This window comes from Gastrolobium bilobum, unplaced genomic scaffold (genome assembly GCF_033153095.1).
Source record: "Gastrolobium bilobum isolate Gb01-03AN ecotype WA unplaced genomic scaffold, APGP_CSIRO_Gbil_v1 utg236246, whole genome shotgun sequence".
Classification (NCBI taxonomy): domain Eukaryota; kingdom Viridiplantae; phylum Streptophyta; class Magnoliopsida; order Fabales; family Fabaceae; genus Gastrolobium; species Gastrolobium bilobum.
In genome coordinates this window covers 29,738-57,363 of record NW_026899090.1, presented here as the reverse complement: position 1 = coordinate 57,363, position 27,626 = coordinate 29,738, and the positions used below count along the sequence as shown (strand labels likewise).

At 40.6% G+C, this 27,626-nt stretch overlaps 1 pseudogene; it reads left to right on the top strand.

Moving 5' to 3' along the window:
- The first annotated feature begins 353 nt into the window (after nucleotides 1-353).
- Nucleotides 354-26,817, top strand: LOC133287117 (uncharacterized; annotated as a pseudogene).
- The last annotated feature ends 809 nt before the right edge of the window (nucleotides 26,818-27,626 follow it).

The window sequence follows — 27,626 nt, the reverse complement described above, 5'->3', positions numbered from 1 at the left end:
AGTGACAAGGAGTTGACAACCTAATGTTAAGAGAAGGTATGAGATACTGTTACCCATTATTTAATTTAATCTTGCGGTCTCAAACGAGGGTTAAAATAAATAATCGCACTCTTAAAATCCCACTAAGGTAAAATCTAAAAGTAGAATAACCCTAAATCAGATTTTAAGGGTCATTGACTTGGATAAAATAGTGGGAGGGACATATTATTTAAAGTCTTTAATAATTTGTTCTTATTACATGACAATATATAAATTAATTAATTTATCTTTACATCTTTTTCAGCTTTAGTATGACTAATCCACTGTCACTGCGCTCAATACTCGATACGAACAAACTGACCGATTCAAACTTTATGGACAGGTATCGAAACTTGAAAATTGTTCTTAGGGCCGAGAAAATTGCTTATGTCCTAGAAGGTGCTTTACCCGTAGCTCCTACGGAAGGGGCAGCTAATTATGAAAGTTTCGATTTCGAAGCTCATAAACAGCACATGGATGACAATGTGATGGCTGTCTGCAGTATGTTGGCATCCATGTCGCCTGAACTGCAAAAGCAGCATGAGCATATGGATGCTCTCTCTATTATCTTGCATCTCAAGGAGTTGTATGATATTAAAGGCAGGCATGAGACGTATGAGGCCTCTAGAGAATTGTTCTCATGTAGGATGTCTTAGAGCATGTCTGTAAGAAGTCATGTTTGTAAGATGATCTGTCTCATTGAGAAGCTAGGAAATCTAGGCTTTGTGTGGATGTCAAGCTAAGTAATGACTTAGTACCTCACTACCACCTTCCTTCAGTCAATTCATTATGAATTACAACATGCATGTGATGCTTGTGAGCTTGCCTGAGTTGTTAAGTATGTTAACTGCTGAAGTGTCTATCAAGAAGGATAAGACACAAGCTCTTATGGTTGGTGGGCCTAATAAGAACAGGGTAAGGGCAAGGATCCTGCTAAAGGCAACTCCCTTAAGCCCAAAGGAAAACCCAATAAGAAAAAAGGCAAAAAGAAGGGTAAGAGTGTACCCAAGGACAAAAGCGATGTTGTGTGCTTCCATTGTGGCAAGAATGACCATTGGAAGAGGAATTGTCCGGACTACCTGAAGAGTGTGAAGGACAAGAAGCATGGTGATGCTTCTACCTCAGGTATTTACATGACTGAGATAAATTATTCTTGTGCTAATTCGACTTTATGGGTATTGGATACCAGTTGTGGTTCTCATATCTGCAATGTGTTGCAGGTGCTTAGGAGCACCGCGAGATTGGAGAAGAATAAGGTGGACCTCCACATTGGTAATGGAGCAAGAGTTGCTGCTCATGTTGTTGGAGATACCGACCTCATTTTGCCTACGGGCTTTAAATTGCATTTGAATAATTGTTTTTATGTTCCTAGCATTTCTAGAAACATTATTTCTATTTCATGTTTAGAACAAGATGGTTTTGCTTTCACTATTAGGGAAGGTACATTTTCTATCATTTTGAATGATATTGTTTTTGGTACTGCTTCTTTAATAAATGGCTTATATGTTTTGGAAATGGGAACTGAAGTGCTCAATGTAAATGTGAAACGACCTAGGACAGATAATCAATCTTATCTTTGGCATTGTAGACTAGGGCACATAAACGAAACAAGATTGTCTAGGATGCATGCAAATGGATACCTAGAGTATAGGAATGAAGTAGAGAAACAACGTGGCAAGATGATTAAGACAATGCGATCAGATCGTGGTGGTGAATATCTGAGCCATGAATTTCAGGATTATCTGAGAGAAAATGGAATTCTCTCGCAACTTACTGCACCTTACACACCACACCAAAATGGTGTCTCCGAAAGGAGAAACAGGACCTTGTTAGACATGGTCAGGTCTATGATGATTGAGACTCAACTTTCAAAATCATTTTGGGGATATGCCTTAGACACGGCGGCATACCTTCTAAATAGGGTACCGTCTAAATCTGTTCAGACCACACTATATGAGGTATGGAATGGTAAGAGACCCAACCTGAGTTACCTCAGGGTATGGGGATCGCCTGCATATGTCAAAATGTTGGCATCAGACAAGCTTAGTGCTAAGAGTACTAAAATTCTATTTGTGGGGTATCCCAAAGGCACTAAGGGATACTACTTTTACTCCATGGATGAACACAAGGTGTTTGTGTCCAAGAATGCTGAGTTCCTTGAGAAAGATTTGATCTCTCAAAGAGCCAGTGGGAGTAAGGTTGATCTTGAAGAAGTTCAAAGACCACATGAACAGATTAAGGAACCCGAGTATGCTCCGCAGGCGACGTTCTCCAATGGAGAAGCAAACACACAACTCCGTAAGTCTACTAGGGTCATCCATCCACCTGAGAGGTATGGGTTTGTGATTGAGAATCAACAAACCGTAGAGGATGATGAACCAAGTAACTATTAGGAGGCAGTCAAGTATGTTGACTCTTCTAAATGGCTTGAAGCCATGGAATCTGAAATAGATTCGATGTATCAAAACAAGGTATGGACCTTGGGTCTAAAACCGCAAGGAATGGTTCCCATCGGTAATAAGTGGGTCTTTAAGAGTAAGATTGATGCAAATGGCAACGTTCAAACCTACAAAGCTAGGTTGGTTGCAAAAGGATATCGACAAAGACAAGAAGTTGACTATGATGAGACTTTCTCACCAGTTTCCATGATCAAATCTATTAGGATCATGCTTGCCATAGCAGCATATCACGACTATGAGATTTGGCAAATGGATGTCAAGACTGCCTTCTTGAATGGATTCTTGAAGGAGGAAGTGTACATGACACAACCTGAAGGTTTTGAAACCAAAGGCCAAGAGCATATGGTATGCAAACTACAAAGGTCAATATATGGGCTAAAGCAAGCATAATGGAGTTGGAATATTTGTTTTTATGAAGTCGTTAGGAGTAACGGTTTCATCAAGAACGAGGATGAACCTTGTGTTTACAAGAAGGTTAGTGGGAGTAATGTCGTTTTCCTGGTACTTTATGTAGACGACATATTACTAATAGGAAATGATAGCCCCTCATTACAAACAACTAAAGACTGGCTCTCAGAAAGCTTCACCATGAAGGATTTGGGAGAAACGGCCTTTATACTTGGAATAAAGATCGATAGAGATAGATCCAAGAGGCTGCTGGGTTTATCTCAATCCACGTATGTTGACAAGATGCTAAAGAGGTTTAGCATGGAAGGGTTGAAAAGGGGTTTTCTTCCCGTCAGTCATAAGGTACATCTTTCCAAGGCTATGTGTCCTAAGTCACAGCCTGAGAAGGATCGCATGAGTGGAATTCCATACGCTTCGGCTATTGGATCCATAATGTATGCCATGATATGTACGAGACCAGATGTCTCATATGCTTTGAGCATTATGAGCAGATACCAGTCTGACCCTGGTGAGGGTCACTGGACAGTAGTCAAGACCATCCTTAAGTACTTAAGAAGAACTAAGGATGCGTTTCTGGTCTATGGTGAGGTGGATCAGCTTTCAGTGAAAGGATTCATTGATGCCAGCTTTCAGAGTGACAAAGATGACTGTAAGTCACAGGCAGGGTTCGTATTCACCTTAAATGGTGGGACAGTGTCTTGGAAGAGTTCCAAGCAGGAGACTATAACAGATTTAATGACAGAAGCTAAATACATAGCTGCTTCAGAAGCGGCTAAGGAGGCCGTGTGGATCAAGAAGTTCATATTTGAACTAAGGGTGGTTCCAAGCGTGGATGAGCCCATACAGTTGTTTTGTGACAACACAGGAGCCATTGCGCAGTCAAAGGAACCTAGGTTTCATCAAAGATCTAAGCACGTGCTCCGTAGATATCACCTGATTAGAGAAATCATTGATAGGATGGATGTAAAGATGGATTATGTTTCCACTGATGATAACCTAGTTGATTCTCTGACGAAGGCTGTTTCTCAGAGAAAACATGATAGTCATTATGAGGCTTTGGATATACGTCTTAGGTCTGATTGGCTCTAGGTCAAGTGGGAGCTTGTTAGTATATGGATGTCCTAGAGACAAACTTTTGATTAGATTAGGACATACATGTATTTTTTTTATTGTCGTAAATAAATCACAAGCACTCTTTTTTTTTTTTGTATTTTGTCTCAATATTATTGTTAATATATTATATGAGTAACTAGATAAACCCCTTGGAATAGAAAAGGTATCTCTTGAGTATCTGTGATGAGATCACGATCAAGAGGATTCAAGGATACCGGATGTTTATTCCTAATTTTATGTTCCTAGTCTAGAGACACTGAAAATGGGGATCAGTAATCTTGGGTAAGACTAGCATTGCTTATTTACTTGGATAGAGATACAAGGTAAAGACCTCATGAGCTACAGACATATAGAGATGTCTTAGCTAAAGTCGTGGGTGGATCTATAAGGGTATAGCTCGCACTGAACAGACCCGGAAAAGAGACTCTGAGGAAATCTCACAGATAGTATCATTAAAGCAGTCTCTTATTATTTGGGTGTGTCTTTCCTTAGACCAGAAGTTTTTTCCTAGACTGTGTTCTAGAAGGCATGTTTTGATTGTATACCTCGTCTGTTTGAAACATGGAGATTCATAGGTATACCTTTGGCATGTCCTGAAAGAACAAGAGCCTAGGGTGACAAGCTGAAGGGATTCGTCAAATCTCTGTGAGATATTAGGCTATCTGTAAACCGAAGAAATCGGGATGATATTTACGTGACTTGGGAATCTATGCATAGTAAAAGAGATCATGAGATGATCTGTCTTTAGAGTCAGTAAATTAAAGACTCTCTATTTCAAGTTAAAGCTTACCCTAAACTGCAGGGGTTGATAAGTTTCCTCACCCTAGGTTTAATGGGAAGGTAACCGAGATGAAAAAAAATACATACAGTAACCAAATATATTTAATAGGATGATCATGTCATTTACCTAACTAGCTCTGGGGATACAAAGCATTGCTAGTGCTCTGTGTTGTCATTAAATGGGTTGTGGTCTTGTTGGGCCCAAGTCCATTTATGTCAGTGGCTATGTTGGGCCTAATGGGTCACACACAAACACCTTATTGTCTTGACATTATAGCATTAAAGGTTTTGGACCTAATAATGGTTGTTAGCTCAAGAAGAAGTTTAGAAGCCTACCTAAGAAGGAAGGGGACGCATGGATGGTGATAATGGGCTTGGATAGTCCAAGACATTATTTATTAATTTAAATAGTTAAATTAATTATCTAATATTTAATTTCATAATTTAAATATTGAATTTAAATATTTGCATTTGAATTGACTATAGTAGTTTGTTTCATAACAAAAAGGAGAAGATAGGAGCTAGATTTGAATTTGAATTCAATTAGCATCTTATCATAATCATGTCATTGATTTTAGGAGAGGATTTTATGGCTGAATTGGGCGCTCAAATAGGCTAGCCATATGATGGTTGTTAGACCAATAAATTGACTTGGTTGTTAGCCTTATTTTTCTCCATGTTTTGTGCGCTCCATGATCTGATTTTGGAGTGATTTTCTGACTTATAAATCAGAAGCATATAATCCTCCTTTAGTCTCCTTTTAAAGTGGAGTTCTCCTAAGGGTTTTTATACGAAAAATCCAGCCTCTTCTCCTGCCATTCTATGCGCCACTTTTAGTGTATTTTCTTGCTGAAAATTCACTCATATAAACACCTTGAAACCTTGCCTCCTTCCTCTCCTATTAGGACACCTAGCTTGCTTCCTTTTGGGTTTCGATTGGTGGTTTTCAAGAACGGTTCTTGCATTTTGACAAAGGGTGGTGTGGACCAACATTAGAGGGTTTGAACCTTCAAGTCTAACATGGATCATCTTCTAGTTTTGAATTACAAAAAAGGTAACATTCTGTCCTAAAGCATGTATCTTGAATTGGTACGTGTAATTCTGCTTTGAAATTTTTGTTTTCATCCTCACATGCCTACGGCCTTCAAGGCCCTTTCTTTCACTCACGAGCAGCAACCATATTTCTCCACTTTCCATTTTTATTGTAACTCTAACTTGTTTCCAGTTAAATATACGTGTTATTTTTCTTCTTTTCCACTCGTTATCTCTGAACTGAATCTCGAGTCTATGGGACTTCAGTTTGGGATAATTATGTTTAAAATAGTAGCCATGGGCTAAGCTATCTGTGGAACCAAAAAAAACTGTGAAGTTCTTAAAGAACTATTTTTATAAATCTTGTACTGAAGCTTTTGTATTTCTCTGGTTAAGTGAGCTATATCCATTGTGTATCAATGGAAATTGAACGCACATTGAGAAAGGAACTTCCATGAGGAAGGGATTTCAGACAGCTTAACTAGAGGGGGAAGGCAGGGTTGTGGAAAAAACACTACTGGTTGCCTTAGGAATAAGGGACCACCTCGTTCACTAAAGGTCCTGTGCTAAGTAACTGTTGGAGTCAAGGCAGCCATAGGAATATGGAAACTTATGAGCCATTTAGTCCATGAGCTGAGGAATCAGAGTTGGCAGTGAAAAAACCTGAACAAATGCAGAATGCTTAAGTCCTGAGTGAAGATTATAACTATTTAAGAATGGAACAGTGGATCCGTTCCTTGTGTGAAAACTGTTTTAAACCCTCCATATTGTTGTCTCTTAAATATTGTTATTATTGTTATATTTGCTTTATTCAATATTGTACCTATAAACCTCCAATGAATACTGTCGTTCTTTCTCTCATCAAGAAGGATTTCATATATAACGACGTGAGGAGCTGTTTGCTGTCAGATTGAACCTATTGTTCTTGAGGAACGATATCAAGACAGTAGGGAACATTTGACCAAACAGGTCAATTATTAACTTTTCTTTTCATTTTCATTCTTTTTTTAAAATAGTTTAAGGCATTAATAGTCGCTCTTATTATCTGATGCGTGCACTTGCGCACTTGGGTTGAAGTCAAGAGAACGAATGTGTTTTCCCTTGATGAACTAAAGTAAAGGAACGTCCTTCATCATAATATTTTAAGCAACCAACAAGTTCACACCCAACAAGTTTTTGGCGCCATTGCCGGGGATAGTTTTTGGCGCCATTCTCTTTTGATTTTCATTTTCTGGTTATGTTTAAAAAAAAATTGTTTTTGATTCATCTGTTTCTATTTTTCTGTATTCTTTCTCGTTCATTTTGTGTTTCGGTTCTGTCTCGTTTCTATTTCGTTATTTTTTGCTTTTTTCTCGTTTTTGCGCTTTTTTCTTGTTTCTGCGGTTGCACTCGTCTGTGTTTCTGATTTCGATTTCTGCACCTTTGATTCGGCATCGGAATTTGATTCTGCACATGCATCTTTTCTCTGTTTTTGAATTTTTTGCATTACGGTTTACGTTTTGGGCAAATTTGGGGAAATCGATAAAACTTCTGTTTGAGAGATTGGCTTCGGGAGTTCTATTCCCAAAGGAATTCGACCTTCTGAGCATAAGTCACGCCCAAAAAGAGCCTGAGGTGACCCTTATTTTTGCTAAATTCTGTCGTTTACTAACCCATTTTGGTGTTTCTTTGTCGTTTCAGGACGTATCGGGTATTTCTGCTATTGTTCAACTTGCTCCGATTGACCTGAAAATTGGTGACGTGAAGGAGGAGGCGATCCCGATCAAAAGTCATTAAGGAATAGCCTTCATGATGGAAGCCCAATTGTGACACCCTCCCCTGTATGCATCCAAGGGGGATTGCCTGCTAAACTAATTAGAGTCGTAACGTTACGTATTAAAATCTGAAAATGTACTCTTAAGTCATGTATAAAAACTTGTATGGAATTCGGTTTGCACATGAAAGCAACGGGAAATTTGGTAAAACACATTATTTGCTGAAAGTGTAAATTTTCCGGAAAACCTTCCTGTCTTGCAAAACTCATAGAAATTAGAATTTACAAGCTTTTAACATTTTTCTTTGACACAAGGAAAATAGACATCTGGGGCTTTACGCACATATAAATTATGTCTCAATCGGAGGTCTGTAGCCCCAGAAACAGAACTCGCAAGGTGCTCGCTAAATTAGTTTCAAAAATCCGAATTTAAAAACAGACAGAATTGTTTGGACAAATTAAATGACAGAATTACATCAGTTTCAGGCAGAATATAGAAATCCAAAGTACATCAAAATAAGGTCCTTTTCCAACGTTTTCCAGTCTCTCAAAATATTGCATCCACTTAGAATAGTCAGCAAGCAACCAACAGAAACAGTGGACAAACAGCAGAATTTCCAAAACAACATCAATCAAACAGAACATGTCCAAATCAAATACTTCATCAAAAGCTTCTATGTCCTCCTGCAATTTATAAAATGGAGCCCCAAAAGGGGTGAAAAAAATCCCAGTAGTGTGGCAGAAAAAACCAGTAGTGCAACAATATTAGTCTAGATACCGATATTTCCAAAACAGTCGCATCATCAAATAAATTCCGAACAAATACTAAAATGTAATCAGAATACGTATATAACGCCAGAGTACTAATCAAAATGCGTATATAACGCCAGAATACTGTATGTTCATAGCACTAAGGTGCACATACTAGCTAACACAGTATAGATTCCATTTGGCTCATCAAAGGGGAATTCCAACTGCGACCTATGCGAACTGAGCCACGGTTCCTTCTCCCTAGTACCTAAGAGATGCCTACATGATGCATGCTCAAACGTATGCTTACTTTTATCAAATATTTCGGTTTCCAAAACTGAATGCATAATGCTGTATGATATAATATGATTTGCTTCGCACACACATGACAAAATGCAGTCTTATGATGTTCATGAGCATGACTAAATATCAGAATCAGAGAATCATAGTTTCCATGACTATGACAACTGAAATTCAAATCAAAGGTGTCTTCAAAACAGAATTCCAATAAGTTCAAATTCACAAGGCATAGTACAATATTTTCCAACAAGATACATACATATACAGGGACACATGAGCAACAGTTCAAAAATCCAAGTACTAAACTAATAGTCACAAAGGTTTAACCACCTAACACATACCTTGGAGTGTCCAAATATTAACCAAACAGCACCAAAATCAGCTCGTACTCTAGGAATTATGCGCACCTAAGCAAGTGTACACAACAAATCAGAATTTTGTGCAAGCTATCCTATAATTTAAAATCAATTCCCATGCCACCTGTAATAACTCGTACCGTTAATTAAGGTATTTAATTAATTAATTATGTGAAAATAGGAAATGATTCCATAATTTACCCTAATAATTATTAAGAGGCTTTAATAATCATGGTAAGTGATTAAGGATGTTGAAAGTTGTTTTTAGGAAGAAAAGTGCAGATACTGGTTCTGCTAGTCGGTATAAATGCGTACCGAAAAAGTATCCCGGAAAACTAATTTAAGTGCATGATAATTACTAGAATAATATGTAGGAATTGTAAAACGAGTTTCAAGTCCAAATAATGAGAACTGGTGCTAGAAACCGGTACTGGCTTTGAAAAGCGCGTACCAGAAAGGTGCTCAGAAAAATATAATAAAAATATGATAATTCTTGCAAAAAAATGTAGTTTCATATTCCAAAGTTTGGGATTAAAATGATAAGCGTAGCAAGTTAAGCTAATACTGCGTGTTTTAATGAGTTTTGGTTATATATACTCTTACTAAGGGCACAATGCCCTAGAAAACTGCCTCTTCTTCGTGGGATTTGGTGGTTGGTCTGATTGTGTCACTGTTTCATCCCTTTCTTCACCATTTCTTGAGCTTTGAGGCTTTCTCTTCCCTGAAAGCTTCTCTTAAACACTTGTGTGAGGGAGAGTCACCTTTGGGAAGTGGTTTGTGGTGCTGTTTCTGAGTAAGGAGGTCAGCTTGAGGGAGTGTTGGAGGATGACTTTGGGTTGGTGGAGTGAGTGAACCTTGTGCTTCATTTTTGAGGTCTAAGGAGCCACCTTTGGTGAGGAAGAGCCTTGCTTGTCTTCCATTTTCGCACACCCTGTGTGGTCAGTAGTTGAGGGGTTGTTGGTGAGCTCCAAGAGCATCTCCATCCTCTGTTTTGAGTTGTGGTATGATCACCAACCTTTAACTTGAGTTTTAAGGCTTAAAAATGGAAGCTTGATGCATGTTAAGGCTAAAATATGATAACTTGTTGTTGGGTAATGCTTAATACACCTAGAAATGCATGTTTAAGTGTTTAAAATCGGTAAAAACCCAACCTTTGAAGGATATCTTCACGAAACGCAGTTTCTGCATTCTGTCGTGAAATATCCGGATATCTGCCCGTGGAATATCCGGATATTGGATATCCGGATATGATATCGGGATATGTGATACCGGATATGGGGTTTTGGGATATCTGGATATTGGATATCCGGATATGGGAATCTGTATATCCAGATATTGCATATCCGGATATGGACAGTAAGATATCCGGATATTGCATATCCGGATATGGTCCCGAGATTGGGGGTAGGCTATTGCTGTGCTGTGTGTACAGTAGGCTATTGGGGGTTTGTGGACCTTAGATTGATGAAGTTAAACTTTTGTAATTAGTGGACTAAGCCAGAATCATGTGATTAAGGGCTTGTGGCTTTGTTAGAAGCTTTAAGACATAAAACGTAATGAAAAGGCGTTGTCTTTAATTTGTATGCATGTGGTACATGTTTATTGATTTATATTTGGTCCATATCAGATTGTGATCTGCTGTGATTGGACTTTGAGCTTGTGGCATTGGATAGCTAGCTTAGAGGTAAGCTTTCGTGTCCTCGGTTTAGCCATGTTGTGGTTCCACCATGTCCCATGGGGATATGGTATATGCATGTTGTGTTACATGCTTTTGATGTTTTGGAAATGCTGTTGAGCTATTGTATGTTAATGCCTTGTTGATATGCATGGAGGTGTTCCACCTATACGGTAAGCCTGAGTATGTAGAACATACAAGAGGGTGAGGCTGTGGGTGAGGTGCAATCGGTGTTCCTTGTACTACATGTAGGGAATAGACGTATTCCTACATTTCTCTGGCCAGTAGATAGTGATAGACACACATGCCATAGATATCTGTTGCACTACATAGTTTTGGAACTGATAATGATATAAATGCTTTTAGAACTTATATTGCACATGTAAGTGAGCTTGGGGTGGAAGATCCTTTAGGACCCCTTGTCTTACTGAGATTTCTTGTTTAAAGATCTCACCCACGTTTGGGGAATGCTTATTTCAGGGTCAGGAAATGTTGAGACCTCAGGCGGCAGGAGGCCGGAGCTGAGTTAGATTGCTGTTATAGTATGCTGCCATGATTGGATGCTGGATATGCATGCTGCTTATATGCTTATAGCTTCAGTTTATGTTTATGAAGTTTTATGTTGAGACTTGTTGTTTACTATGTTTATTTGGTGAGCATGGGGATTGTCCCTAACACATAGTATTGTTATGTCTTGAGTCTTTTGGAGTTGTAATAATGTATCAGGATATTGTCCGGATTACAAGATGTAATGTCGTGATTTAGATACACACTTTATTTATATATTGAGGTATTTCATTAGATGTCTTATTACAATTTACATACAGGCGATATTTTATGAAATTGATTAAGTAATCAAGTTGGTAATTGATAATGACGTCATAATTGAAAAGAAAAAGATTATTCCGCATTTTTAATTAAGCACCGCTTAATACGATGTAATGTTAATATTCTGAGTATACACGGGGTGTTACATTTTATGGTATCAGAGCAACGGTTAAAGGGAAAAGCCTGTATGTATTGCATTGATTAGGATGTTTGGTTGTGTCTGTTTTGTGTGTTTGCTCCGTCGAGTATTATTATGATACGGCATATGTGACCACATTGCGTGGGCCTGATCAACTCATAATTTGTGTAACTTGTGCAGAGTCATGGTAAGACCTGGGAGAAACCGCGAGACTTCGGAGGATCAGCCCGATCCTGTCCTGGCTGCATTGGCTGAGATGCAAGCGGCCCGACAAGCCGACCAGGAGGCCATGAGAATGGCAAACCAGGCCATGCTGGTCGCCGTTAGAGAGGCGAACAGGAAGGCAACTGAGGACGTGTTGGAGGCCAACTGTCTGGCGAACATGATGATGTTTAGAGTCATGTTGTAGGAGATGAGGAATGACCCTAATGTTGGTCATGTTCCTCCGCCACCACCTCCACCGCCATCACCACCACCTCCACCCAGTCTGCAGGATGACTCTCAGAGTCAGATAGGAGATGGCAGTCACCTTACGGGGGCCATGCAGACCGTCCCTGTTTTTGTTGAGGATCGTGATTAGATCGACCGCCAGCTGAATGCTTTCCATAAGCATAAGCCACTTGCCTTTGATGGATCCTTTGATCCTGTTGCTGCGGCGCGTTGGCTACAGGCGTTGGACAAGATATTTCGGGTCATGCAGTGCACAGATCCGCAGAAGTTGATGTTCGCTACTTATATGCTGGAGGGCGATGCCCATGAGTGGTGGACAAACCTTTCTCATGTCTACGAGATGCAGGGTCATGTGATGACGTGGCCTTTGTTTGAGGATTTCTTCTTGGGTCAGTAATTTCCATATGACGCTCAGGAGAGGCAGCATGGAGAGTTTGACAGATTGGTTCAGGGCTCGTTGTCTGTGGACGAGTACCTGGCTAAGTTCAACCAGTTGGTGAAGTTTGCACACTTCAGGATGGCGAGGCCTACTCCTACATTTCTGGCTACTAAGTTCCGCAGGGGACTTAGTGAGGATATTGCTGGTTACCTAGCTGGTTCTGCTTCTAGAGATTTTGGGACACTGGTTCAGCAGTATCGTGATATTGAAGATTTCTACAGCTCGAGTAAGGCCAAGAAGGCCAAGGTTGCTGAGGCAACGAAGGTTGCAGCTGGTAGTTCCACTTCTTGGCGAGACAGGAAGTTTGGGAACAAGGGCAAGGGTAAACAGTTGGCGGCTCGGCAGGCGCCGAATCAGTTCAAGAGGACTTCTGCTCAGGGGAGTGCAGTGAGACCTCCTACTCCCAAGTGTTCGGGATGCGGGAAGACTCATTTTGGGCCGTGTTCCACCGGCCAGTTGATTTGCTTTCAGTGTGGCAAGGAGGGCCACTTCTCCAGAGACTGTCCGTCGGCGACGACGAGGGCTACTGCAGTGCAGGCAGTGCCACTTCAGATGGTTCCCTTTCCACCTACTTCGGCACCGACAGTGCCACCATCTTCTGGAAGAGTTTATACTCTGGATCGTCAGCCGTCGGATCGAGCTCCGAACCTTGTCAGAGGTACTGTTACGATTGGTACATCAGCTGTTGATGTTTTGTTTGACTCTGGGGCTACACATTCTTTTGTTGCTACCCCGATTGCTGTGGGGCTTGAGTTGCCCATGTCTGTGCTTTCTCCACCGCTGCGGGTGACCACCGCCACCGGAGAAAGATGTGATGCTACCACTGTTCATCGCGATGTGGCGTTTCAGTGGGATGGCCGTGAGTTCTCGGTAGATCTGATAGGGTTGCCGATGGCCAACTTGGAGGTTATTCTGGGCATGGATTGGCTGTCCAGAAATTGTGTGATGATTGACTGTTGTACCAAGCGTGTAGTGTTGTCTCCGTGTGATTCCACAGCCAGTTCCTCGCCGTACATTTTGGTTCTGCAGGCTAGGAGAGCCTTGAGAGTAGGGGCATTTGGTTATGTCATGTTGGGAGGTTTGGTGACTGGTACACAGGATGATATCACTGGTATTCCTGTGGTGAGGGAGTTCCTCGAGGTGTTTCTTGAGGAGATTCCCGAGTTTCCGCCACAGAGGGAGATAGAGTTCTCCATAGATCTGTTGCCTGGTGTGGGGCCGATTTCTTTAGCTCCATACCGGATGTCGCCACCGGAGTTAGAAGAGATGAAGAAACATATTGAGGATCTTTCAGCGAAAGATTTCATTAGACCGAGTGTGTCTCCTTGGGGAGCACCAGTTATCTTTGTGAAGAAGAAGGACGTGACAATGCGATTGTGCACCGACTACAGGCAGCTGAACAATGTGACAATCAAGAACAAGTATCCCCTTCCTCGGATTGATGATCTGTTGGATCAGCTTAGGGGTGCTTGCGTGTATTCCAAGATTGATCTCCGGTCCAGATACCATCAGACTCGGGTGAAGCCGGAGGATGTCTCGAAGACCGCATTTCGCTCGAGATATGGTCATTTTGAGTACTTGGTGATTCCGTTCGGTCTCACCAATGCACCTGCTCTGTTCATTGATTACATGAACAGGATTTTCCAACCGTACCTGGATCAATTTGTGATCGTCTTCATTGACGACATTTTGATTTACTCCAAGATGGAGGAAGAGCATGTGGAGCATTTGAGAACTGTTCTGCAAGTGCTGAAGGAGAAGAAGCTTTATGCGAAGCCTTCCAAATGTGAGTTTTGGCTCAAGTCTTTGAAGTTCCTTGGGCATGTTATTTCTGCTGAGGGAGTTGCAGTGGATCCGAACAAGATTGAGGCTGTGCTGGATTGAGAGAGACCCAAGATAGTTACGGAAGTGAAGAGCTTTCTGGGTTTGGCAGGTTACTATCGGATGTTCATCAAGGGATTCTCCACCATGGTTTTTCCATTGACTCGCCTTACTCGGAAGGAGACTCCATTTGTGTGGACTCACGAGTGTGAGGTCTGTTTTCAGGATTTGAAGGAGAGACTGACTACTGCACCTGTGTTGGTCCTTCCTGATCCTGCGCTTGAGATTGAGCTTTACACCGACGCCTCCGGGAAGGGGGTAGGCTGTGTGTTGATGCAGTTGGGCAAAGTGATTGCCTATGCTTCGAGGCAATTGAAACTTCATGAGGAGAACTACCCTACTCATGACTTGGAGTTGGCTGCTATTGTGTTTGCTTTCAAGATTTGGAGGCATTATCTTTTTGGTTTGAGGTTTGTGGTGTTCAGTGACCACAAGAGTTTGAAGTACCTGTTCGACCAGAAGGAGTTGACCATGAGGCAGAGGAGATGGATGGAGTTCATAAAGGACTACGACTTCGAGCTAAGGTATCATCCTGGCAAGGCCAATGTGGTAGCTGATGCTTTGAGTCAGAAATCCAGTAGCTCATCCAGTTTGTTACTTGGTAACTTTGATGTGGTTGAGAAGTTCTGAAACTTGGCAGTGATCGCTCCGTGTGAGAGTGTTCTTCTCGGGTTGGAAGCAGCAGATGTTGTAAACGAACTGTTAGAAAAGATCAAAGAGGCACAAGTTCAGAGAGAGTGTCTGGATTATGTGAAGAACCAAGACGGGGTGTCTTGGAATGATGATGGATTGCTTTTGTTTTAGCAGAGGATTGTAGTTCCTCGAGGTCCGTTGACAGAAGAGGTTATGGCAGAGGGCCATAAGGGTCAGTTTTCTATCCACCCTGGTGCTACTAAGATGTATCAAGACTTGAAGAAGAACTTCTGGTGGCCGGGCATGAAGAAAGATGTTGCTATCTTTGTGTCCAAGTGTTTGGTTTGCGAGACGGTGAAGATTGAGCATCAGAGACCGTCTGGTGAACTTCAACCTCTTGAAGTACCACAGTGGAAGTGGGAAGGTATTTCCATGAACTTCGTGGTGGGATTGCCGAAGACTCAGGTGGGTTATGACTCTTTTTGGGTCATTGTGGACAGACTCACAAAGTCTACCCATTTTCTTCCAGTGAAGGTGAGCTTCACTACAGAGCAGTTGGCCAAGCTTTATGTCCGCAAGATTGTGAGGCTTCACGGGGTGCCCGGGAGTATCATTAGTGATAGGGACCCGAAGTTCACATCTCGGTTCTGGGAGGCGCTGCAGGAGGCTTTTGGTACGCAGTTGAGATTGAGTACCGCCTATCACCCTCAGACTGATGGACAGACTGAGAGGACCATCCAGACCTTGGAGGACATGTTGCGAGCTTGCACGTTGGAGCAGGGCTCGACATGGGATAGGTACCTTCCGTTGGTTGAGTTTTCTTACAACAACAGCTTTCATGCTAGCCTGGGCATGGCGCCCTACGAAGCACTGTATGGTAGGAGGTGTCAGACTCCTACTTGTTGGTCTGAGGTTGGGGACAAGGAGCTTTTTGGCTTGGACTTTGTCCAAGATACCACCTTGCAGATCCAGATGATCCGTGAAAAGTTGAAGCAGGCGCAGAATCGCCAGAAGAGCTACTTTGAAGTCAAGCATCGTCCGCTGGAGTTCAGTGAGGGTGAGCACGTGTTTGTGAGACTTTCACCTGTCACCGGTGTAGGTCGGGCACTCGGAGTGAGGAAGCTGAGCCCGCGATATGTTGGGCCATACCACATCCTTGGTAGAGTAGGACCTGTTGCCTACCGGCTTGCCTTGCCTCCGAACCTGGCTAACATCCACGACGTGTTTCACGTGTCTCAGCTTCGGAAGTACATAGCAGATCCTTCGCACGTGGTGCAACCAGATGATGTGGAGGTTCGGGAGAACCTGAAGACTCCTGTCGGACCACTCAGAATTCTCGATCGTGGCGAGAAGAAGCTGAGGAGCAAGATCATTCCAATGGTCAAGGTGCAGTGGACCAGAAGAACTCCCGAGGAGTGTACTTGGGAGCGTGAGGACGAGCTTCTCCGGCAGTACCCCGAGTTTCGACCAGGTATGTTTCTGATTTTGAGGTCAAAATCCTAAAAAGGTGGGGTGAATGTAAGAACCCGAACCGTTAATTAAGGTATTTAATTAATTAATTATGTGAAAATAGGAAATGATTCCATAATTGACCATAATAATTATTAAGAAGCTTTAATAATCATGGTAAGTGATTAAGAATGCTGAAAGACGCTTTTAGGAAGAAAAATGCAGATATCGGTTCTGCTAGTCGGTATAAATGCGTACCGAAAAAGTATCCCAGAAAATTAATGTAAGTGCATGATAATTACTAGAATAATATGTAGGACTTTTAAAACGAGTTTCAAGTCAAAATAATGAGAACTGGTGCTAGAAACCGGTACTGGCTTTGAAAAGCGCGTACCGGAAAGGTGCTCATAAAAATATAATAAAAATATGATAATTCTTGGAAAAATATGTAGTTTCATATTCCAAAGTTTGGGATTAAAATGATAAGCGTAGCAAGTTAAGATAATACTGCGTGTTTTAATGAGTTTTGGCTATATATACTCTTACTAAGGGCACAATGCCCTAGAAAACTGCCTCTTCTTCGTGGGATTTGGTGGCTGGTCTGATTGTGTCACTTTTTCATCCCTTTCTTCACCATTTCTTGAGCTTTGAGGCTTTCTCTTCCCTGAAAGCTTCTCTTAAACACTTGTGTGAGGGAGAGTCACCTTTGGGAAGGGGTTTGTGGTGCTGTTTCTGAGTAAGGAGGTCAACTTGAGGGAGTGTTGGAGGCTGACTTTGGGTTGGTGGAGTGAGTGAACCTTGTGCTTCATTTTTGAGGTCCAAGGAGCCACCTTTGGAGAGGAAGAGCCTTGCTTGTCTTCCATTTTCGCACACCCTGTGTGGTCAGTAGTTGAGGGGCTGTTGGTGAGCTCCAAGAGCATCTCCATCCTCTGTTTTGAGTTGTGGTATGATCACCAACCTTTAACTTGAGTTTTAAGGCTTAAAAATGGAAGCTTGATGCATGTTAAGGCTAAAAGATGATAACTTGTTGTTGGGTAATGCTCAACACACCTAGAAATGCATGTTTAAGTGTTTAAAATCGGTAAAAACCCAACCTTTGAAGGATATCTTCACGAAATGCAGTTTCTGCATTCTGTCGTGAAATATCCGGATATCTGCCCGTGGAATATCCGGATATTGGATATCGAGATATGATATCCGGATATGTGATACCGGATATGGGGTTTTGGGATATCTGGATATTGGATATCCGGATATGGGAATCTGTATATCCGGATATTGCATTTCGGGATATGGAAAATAAGATATCCGGATATTGCATATCTGGATATGGTCCCGAGGAATATCCGGATATTCTGGGATTTCGCAGAACAGTAGCTGTGCTATGTGTACAGTAGGCTATTGGGGGTTTGCGGACCCTAGATTGATGAAGTTAAACTTCTGTAATTAGTGGACTAAGCCAGAATCATGTGATTAAGGGCTTGTGGCTTTGTTAGAAGCTTTAAGACATAAAACGTAATGTAAAGGCGTTGTCTTTAATTTGTATGCATGTGGTACATGTTTATTGATTTATATTTGGTCCATATCAGATTGTGATCTGTTGTGATTGGACTTTGAGCTTGTGGCATTGGATAGCTAGCTTAGAGGTAAGCTTTCGTGTCCTCGGTTTAGCCATGTTGTGGTTCCACCATGTCCCATGGGGATATGGTATATGCATGCTGTGTTACATGCTTTTGATGTTTTAGAAATGCTGTTGAGCTATTGTATGTTAGTGCCTTGTTGATATGCATGGAGGTGTTCCACCTATACGGTAAGCCTGAGTATGTAGAACATACAAGAGGGTGAGGCTGTGGGTGAGGTGCAAGCGGTGTTCCTTGTACTACATGTAGGGAATAGACATATTCCTACATTTCTCTGGCCAGTAGATAGTGATAGACACACATGCCATAGATATCTGTTGCACTACATAGTTTTGGAACTGATAATGATATAAATACTTTTAGAACTTATATTGCACATGTAAGTGAGCTTGGGGTGGAAGATCCTTGAGGACCCCTTGTCTTACTGAGATTTCTTGTTTAGAGATCTCACCTCACATTTGGGGAATGCTTATTTCAGGGTCAGGAAATGTTGAGACCTCAGGCGGCAGGAGGCCGGAGCTGAGTTAGATTGCTGTTATATTATGCTGCCATGATTGGATGCTGGATATGCATGCTTCTTATATGCTTATAGCTTCAGTTTATGTTTATGGAGTTTTATGTTGAGACTTGTTGCTTACTATGTTTATTTGGTGAGCATGGGGATTGTCCATGGCACATAGTATTGTTATGTCTTGATTATGTCTTGAGTCTTTTGGAGTTGTAATAATGTATGAGGATATTGTCCGGATTACGAGATGTAATGCCGTGATTTAGATACACACTTTATTTATATATTGAGGTATTTCAATAGATGTCTTATTGAAATTTACATACAGGCGATTTTTATGAAATTGATTAAGTAATCAAGTTGGTAATTGATAATGACGTCATAATTGAAAAGAAAAAGAATATTCCGCATTTTTAATTAAGCACCTCTTAATACGATGTAATGTTAATATTCTGAGTATACACGAGGTGTTACACCTCCCAATTCTTGTATTTTAATCTGTTTACCATGCTCCTTATACTAACCCAATTTCTGACTTCATATTAATTTAATAACTTGTTGACAACGATGGAATCCAAAGCCTCCAACACATACAGATTCGGTTTCTTAGCATGAAAAGATGCTCAGGATATTTTTAATTACATAACCTTCTCTTCAAGACTTGGGGTGCGCTAAAGAGACCCTTAATCATGATGTCCATACAGATTCGGTTTCTTAGCATGAAAAGATGCTCAGGATATTTTTAATTACATAACCTTCTCTTCAAGACTTGGGGTGCGCTAAAGAGACCCTTAATCATGATGTCCATACAGATTTAAAACATGCAAATCTATATTATTATTTTGGTCCAAAGGAACAGTCCCAAGGCATGTCAATGAGCTCTCTTCCAAGCTCAAAATGGTCTTTGTGCTTGCATGCACTAAATCCATGGCTGTTCGAACGGACAAGAGCAAGGGGAAAGAATTGATAACAACAAAAATCTTTCTTGCATGCATGTAAGGACCGAATAGTGAGGAGCAAGGGAAAAGTTCGATGTTTGACTTACATCTTCTTGCATGCACGCAAGGGTTAGCAAAACTGTTGAAGAGCAGCAACCTCACTCTTCCGCTCTCCAAGGAATCGAGTTCAAGCTCCTTGAATGTAGGTTTTTGGCCGAACCAGTGAAAGAGAATGAAGGATGAGTAGACGTTGCAATCTGTATGCAAGAGGGAGTCTCCATCAACCGTATAGAGTAAGAGTGAACAAGGAAATGGAAGGAACAATACCTCCTTTGTTGCTGCAGCTCGGCCGAACAATGAAGAGAATGAAGGAAGCTTAGGTATTTTGCTCTCTGCTCATGGAGCTCACGGCTTGAGGAGAATAGGAAGGGAATAGGATTCAAGCATTGTCTTTCTTGATGTTCTTCCTTGATGGTCCACAGCTGGGATGATTGAGGAAGAAAGGGAATGTAAGCTTATATTCTTGGTGTACCCCTTGGGTGTTTGCGGCTCTGAGGGAATTAGGAGAAGTGGATGGTGAATGTTTGGTTTAATTCTAAACACAAAGTCCAGCCCACACAAATTGCTTCTCTCTTGCTAGGCGCACATGAAGAGATAATGAGGGGTGAGGTGAGGCTGATTGCATTATTGGACAAGTGGCACAAAACAGATTTCTTTTCCTTCTCATTGGTTGCATGGAGCGGCTGGGGCAAATTTGAGTTGTGATACTAAAGCAAGAAATCAGAATTTTTCCTCTACTCATGCGCATGAAAAAGGGGATATAAGGATAGATGAGGATTGCCAAGTGGTGCTACTTGACCAATGATGGAGTGAACATGAAATTTTCTTAGGATAAAAATAAGTCTTAGCTAAAAAGGATCATTTGTAGGAAATCTTGGGCTGACTTACCTCAATTGAGAGGTTTGGACCGACGCCCTTAATGGGTCTTATGGTCAAAAAAATAGCTTCCTAAGAAATCTCCTATCACATGTAATATCCTACTAATTATTATTCCATGCACCCTCTAGTTTTTAACTAAGATTTTATACTTGAAATTAAATTAATCGTATCCTTTTAACTAGTGTTCGAATTCCTAAAATGTATATTCACCCATAATTGCAATTGAAATAATTTTCCTATTTTAAATTAGTTCCACCCTAAATATATATGGAATTCGAATTCAGGTCCTGATTCCACATTCCTAATTGCAATTTATTTATTTTCCTAATTTATGCGGGATGTTACACCAATTTTAGCCGAATTCAATCGTTTACTATTTTATTTTATTTTTCGAAAAAAAATTATTTGATTTTTGAGTCCGTAAGGTTAATTAGAGTTTAGGAGAGTTGGTCCCATAGCATTCTCAGGTCATTTGGTATTTTTCGTAGATTTATTTTTGCTTCTGTTTGCTATTTTAGGCAAATTTTTGTGTCCTATCGTATGTTTTGTGATTTTACTGTTGTATGGCTTTGCCTATGATGCATGACTAGGAGTATCACCAGTGTTGATGATTTATATGCATATGACCTTTAGATAGAGAGATCATTGCGTGCTGCTAGTAGAGCTCGTAGGTTGACTTATAGTAGAGCTGTTCCTGAGCATACCTTAGAGTCTGAGTCTGTTGAGTCTGAGTCTGTTGAGTCTGAGTCTGTTGAGTCTGTTTGTTCGAGTCCTATACATAGTGTTTATTCGTTTGGTAATTTATTTGATTCTGAAATCATGAATGATAGAACACTTAAGCAATTGGTTGCTCCTAATGTTGATAATGAGCAGCCCCTGTGTATTCGTTATGCTAATCCTATTGTACCTTTTGTGCTTAAGTCTGGACTGATACACTTGTTTCCCAAGTTTCATGGTCTTGCAGGTGAGGATCCTCACAAACATCTGAAGGAATTTCATATAGTCTGCAGCACTATGAAGCCACCAGGGGTGGATGAGGAGCAAATCAAGCTGCGTGCTTTTCCTTTCTCTTTGGACAGTGGAGCTAAGGACTGGCTGTACTACTTGCCACCTTCCTCCATTGTAAGCTGGAATGACATGTCAAGATTGTTTTTGGAGAAATTCTTCCCTTCATCCAGGGCCACCACAATCAGAAAGGAGATCAGTGGCATAAGGCAGGCTAATGGGGAGAACATGCATGAGTATTGGGAGCGGTTTAAAAGGCTTTGTGCAAGCTGTCCACATCATCAGATTCCAGACAATCTCTTGATTGTCTACTTCTATGAAGGGTTGTTGCCTACGGATAAGAACCTTTTAGATGTAGCTAGTGGAGGAAACCTGGGAAATAAAACACCTGATGAGGCAAAAGAGTTGATTGCTGAGATAGCGGCTAATGCTCAACAATTTGGCACTAGAGCAAACAACAGTGCAGTGTTCCAAGTTCAAGCTCCTCCAATGCAAAATCCAATAGTGGCAGCAACAGGAGCATCAAGCACAGATAACCAGAGAATAGAGAACAGACTTGATGAGTTCACATCAATGGTGAGGCAGTTGGCAGTGACACAGACTGTGCAACTTTCTGCTCAACATATAAGCAACCTGTGTGGCATCTGATGTGATCCTTCTCATACCACAGATGCTTGTCCTTCTCTACAAGACAGCGGTTTGCAAGTTGATCAGTCTGTTGCTGCAGTTTTTCCTGGAAATCCACAATACCAACAGCAGCAGTAGCAAAACAATCCCTTCTCTAATACATATATTCCTGGCTGGAAAAATCATCCAAATCTCAAATGGAGCCAGAATCAGCAAAGTGCACCATTCCAGAAGAGGCAACAGTTTGTACCTTCACAGCAGAGGCAAAATTTTCAACAATTTGCACCTCCACAGCAAATGCAGCAGCTGTCAATGCAGCAAGCCAGTAGCAATGGTCCTCCTTTGGAGGATTTAGTGAAGCAGATGATAACTAACAATCTGCAGTTCCAACAGAGGGCTGAGTCTTCCATCCAGAATCTGCAGTTCCAACAGAGGACTGAGTCTTCCATCCAGAATCTGCAAACACAGATTGGCCAACTTGCAACATCAATGAGTCAGAATCAACAAGCAAGTGGCAGCTCCCTTCCATCACAGACAGTCCCAAATCCAAAGGGAACTGGCAATGTTAATGCCATCTCTCTGCGGTATGGCAAGCAACTGGAGGAGCCAAACCATCTGTTGTTGAGTCATCTCAAGGAGGTGACACTGGTTCAAGGAAGCAGAATACTGATACTTCTGATGTCCACATCTCGTTACCTTTTCCTCAAAGAGCCACTCAGTCTAAAAAGCAAGCAACAAAAGCTCAAGATAAAGAGATTCTTGACACCTTCAGAAAAGTAGAGGTCAATATCTCACTCTTGGATGCGATTCAGCAAATTCCAAGATATGCCAAGTTTTTGAAGGAGTTGTGCACCAACAAGAAGAGGCTGAAAGGAGATGAGCGAGTCAGCGTCAGCCAGAATGTTTCAGCACTCATCCAACCCATGCCCAAGAAGTGTCAAGATCTAGGGACATTTACTATTCCTTGCAATATTGGAAATTCTGTTTTTCATGATTGTATGTTAGACTTAGGAGCATCCATTAATGTTATGCCTGAATCTGTGTATAAGTCTCTTGGTCTTGGTCCCTTGCATGCTACTGGTATTGTTGTTCAGTTAGCCAACAGGAGTAGTGTTCATCCTTCCGGAGTAGTTGAAGATATATTAGTTAGGGTGAACAATCTGATTTTTCCTGCTGATTTTTATGTCTTAGGGATGGAGGGTGAGACTCCTAGTAGTACAATTATACTTGGTAGACCTTTCATGAAAACTACTAGGACTAAGATAGATGTGCATGTTGGTACTCTTTCCATGGAATTTAGTGATAGCATGGTCAATTTTAATATTTTTGATGCCATGAAATATCCTAGGGAAGAGCTTTCTATTTTCTGCATTGATATAATAGATGAAATGGTTGATGATATCTCTGTTGATTTGATTGCTGAATATCCAAAATTTTCATCCTTCCTTGATTCTGATTCTGATTTTTCATGTGGTTGTACCGATAGTAGTAACTGTACTGCTTGTGCTGAGATAACACTGTGTTGTTCTGATTTTAATCATGCATTGAATGATGATTTGCATAGTGGTTATGCATTGAAGTTGAATTTTGAATTTCATGTTGAAATTATTGATGATTCTGTTTCTGAGAATTTGATTGCAGGCATAGATGTTAATGTGTTTTCTGCAGAACCTGCACCCACTAGACTTCTCCCATCCACTGAGCAGCCACCTAAGTTGGAACTAAAGGTTCTGCATGACCATTTGAAGTATGCATATCTGGAGGAAAATGAGCAGTTACCAATGATAGTGGCCAAGAACCTTCTACCTGAGCAGGAGGTAAAGATTTTAACATTGCTGAAAGAAAATAAAAAGGCAATTGGATGGGCTTTAGGAGATAATGTTCAAATCAGCCCTTCCATGTGCATGCACCGCATTTTACTTGAAGAAGGTGTTAAACTAGTGAGGCAGAAATCAGGTTGTTTGATGTTGTTTATTCTCCTTAGGGAGTTCAGGGAGTTCTCTTCCCTCTTTTTCTTTTCTTTCTGTTATTTGCATTTTTATTTTTCTTTTCCTTTCTTTCTTTTAGTTTTTGACTTTTATAGGTAGATTTTCCTTTTCTTTCTGGTAATTATTGAGTGGTACATGGAGTAGACTTAGATCACAATGTTTGATAGCATATTCTGTTAGGCTTTGATCTCGATTCTTGGATTACAATACTTGTTGATTGACATATCATGTTGATTGCATGATTTGGTTCACCCTTGTGAGGTTTTGAGCCCGTATACATGGCATATCTTCTGCCCATGCTTTCTTTCTTGTGTGCTTCTGCTCTTGATCTTTGTTCTCTAGAACTTGCTCTTTTTCTTTTTGAAACTGCGTTTTTCACTTACATGCATGAATATGATTGAGGCATTCATTTCTTTCTTTACCAACTTTAGACAGATAGTCATCCCTTACATTATTATCCCTTGATGAGCCCCTTGAGCCTTTATATCCTTTACTTCTTGAGCCACATTACAAGCCTAAGTGAAAAACCAATTAATTCCACACCCTGGAGATTTACTGAGCAATGGTTTTCACTGTGATGTTGTGTTTAAGTGTGGAGGTTTTCCCGAGGCGTGCAAAAGTTTAAGTGTGGGGGTGACAATCTGATTTTTTCTCTGCTATGTGGTTCTTCTGTGTACTTAAAAAAAAGAAAACAAACAAACAAAAAAAAACAATAAAAAAATGTGTTTATTATTATCTTTTCATTATCTTTGTGTAGTTCTTAACTTTTGCTCTTGTAGATTTCTAGGGTGTTTAACCTTCTTTTCCATATTTCAACCATACCTTCACCTCACCCCCATTACAACATTGCATAAAGCCCTCTTGATATGTGCATTCATGTGTTAGTAGCAGTGGAGAAGTCGAACTTGAGCAAGCCTATGGTAGAATGATTTTCTGTAATTGGCATGTGCAGCTGAAATTAACAAGTCTTGTGATTTGAGATTAGGGAATTTCTATCCTGATTGATTTATCTGTGGAAGACTTGTGATCTTTGTATATTTTCTGTATGCTTGATAGTTGTTAGAAGGGATTGGTTGATCTTAGTCTTTGCTTTCAATTTTAGTTTTTGCCCAGGAGTGCAAAAAGATAAGTGTGGGGGAATTTGATAACTCATATTTTTTACACTTATTTATTACTCTTGGTTGGTATTTTTATGATTTATTTGAATTAAATAAAGGCCTTTTGGGTCAAATCACAATTCTAGATTTTAATTGGGTTTAATTGATTTTCGTCATAATTTTACAGATGTCTGATTGACTCCGTTCTTGCTGATTTTTTCCGCTAACAAATAGGGCTACAATCGCTATTTCAGCTACTCAAGCCCAATTCGGACGAGAAGATGGTCGAAACTTGAGCTCAAGATGACGTGTTTTGGTGGAATTTTATTTTGACATTTGGACTTGTAATTCACATTAGGACCCAATGTGTTTATGGCCCAAGGCCATGTTTTATTGTTTTATTTTATTTTATTCAGCTTTTATTTGATGTATGGGCCGAAGTGGTGAAACCCTAGCCGTTCTGAATGACGACTATTTAAGGGAGACTTTAGGAAACTCTTTGGCAGTCAGTGTTTGGGAGTTTTTACGACAGACAAGTTTTCTCTGAATCTAAATTCAATTCTGTTCTTCTTCTTCATCTTCTGTTCTTGTTCTTTTTAATTTTTAATTATGTTTACCTTAGCCATGCAAGGCTAAGAACCTTTTAATCAACCTAAGGGTAACGGATTTCATGGATTAGTCTTGAGGATCTGCTAATTGTTTTAAATCAGTTTCATTTCCCTTCCAAACTCAGATTGATATCGTGTGATTGTGGATATTCAGTCTGAGGTTCGCGATTGCGATTATGGAAAGGGATTAATCATCAGATTTGATGATTAGATTGATTGACCCTATGACCTTAAATCAAACGGGCTGATACTCTGCGATTGTATGAGTAGAAGCATCGTATTTGATCAAATGCTAAGCGGTCGCTTAGAGAGGGTTGTCAATTGGAAATAAGGATTTTGATTCAATTGACAATCAATCACGATTCTGATATCTTTTTATCCGAGGAAAGACGTCCATGGAACCCTAACCTTGGGTTGGTTAATTTTTAATTACGAATTTTAATTCCAATTTTATATTCTGCCTTTTAAATTATAAAACTGAAATCCAAAAACCCCCTTTTATTTTCTGTTTTCAGCAGCGATTTTCACCCAAACAATTTCCTTGAGAGACGACTTAGGGTTTCCACTCTTCTGCAAATTTTCTGAACCCTAAATAAAAATAATTTTTAATTTGTGCGAGTTCAACAGCTCGTGTCAGGGACGAGGCCCTTGCTAGGGCTTTAGCAGAAGAAGAGGGATTGGAAGTTCCTCCACTAATGGAGGAACAAACTACAGCAGCCCCCTCCACCTCAAAAACAAAGGAAGTTGTGATCAGGCAAGCACCTGAGAAACCTCTAGCTTCTGGTTCTCAAAATAACAACCAGAAGAAAAAGAAGAAGCTAGTCTCCCCTATTCCAGCAATCCCACTTGCATCAAGGAGAAAATCCCAAATAGGAATTGCTGAGATTTTTGAAATGATGGGGAAGAAAATGGAGAAGTTGCTACCTGAAGAATCATCCGTTCCTCAGATTGATATGACCAACACCACTAAAGAGCTGAAGTCTTTGAGGAACGGATCAGAATAACTCTCATCTACCTTCTCCAAATTCCAGGAACAACAGAAGGTAGATAGAGAGCAGCTCATCACCATTATCTAAACCAGCATCAAAGGCATCAGTGCTGAACCCTCTGCACCAACCTTACAAGCTGTCAAAAACGAAATCAGAAATGCATCTGACTCCCTGAAACATGCTCACTCCATGCACAATACCAGAGCTGAATTACAGCTTAGACGTCTCCTCAACCAAAACACTCAGGAACGAAAAGAAACCAAAGAAGCCTTCAAGGTCTTTGGTATGTTCCTGGAGGAGAAGATTTCCTTGCTGGAGCATAAAGTGCTGGATGTTGAAGGGCAACTAGTGCATATCCAATATGGCAGGATAATGATGAGGGCCACCATTGAACACCTCACTGTTGTGATGAGCGATCTACTGAAGGATGCTGAAAAATGGCTCCCTGAAGCTGAAGTAAGAAGATTAAGAGATCAGCTAAGAAGGAGGCCACCCACACAGTAGGAAATGGATGTTGAGAAGAACTCAACTCTGGACAAAAGGCGTCCACATTGAAAGGAGAAAGACCCTCCTATTTTGTTTTGTTTTATGTTATTTATTTATTTCTTGCGAATTTCCATTTGTTTTCTTTTTCATTCCCTAGTGTAAATTTAACCCCTTTTGAATAGAAAAAGCCTTTTTTTGTTCAAACTGTTTGGAACACACATTGCAGTTATAGTGTGGTGGTTGTGAAAATTTAGATAACCAATGGCATGAAATAGAAAATCAATGAGTAATCATTCTTATTCTTATTCTAAATGTTAGAAGTAGGGAAAGAGAAGTGA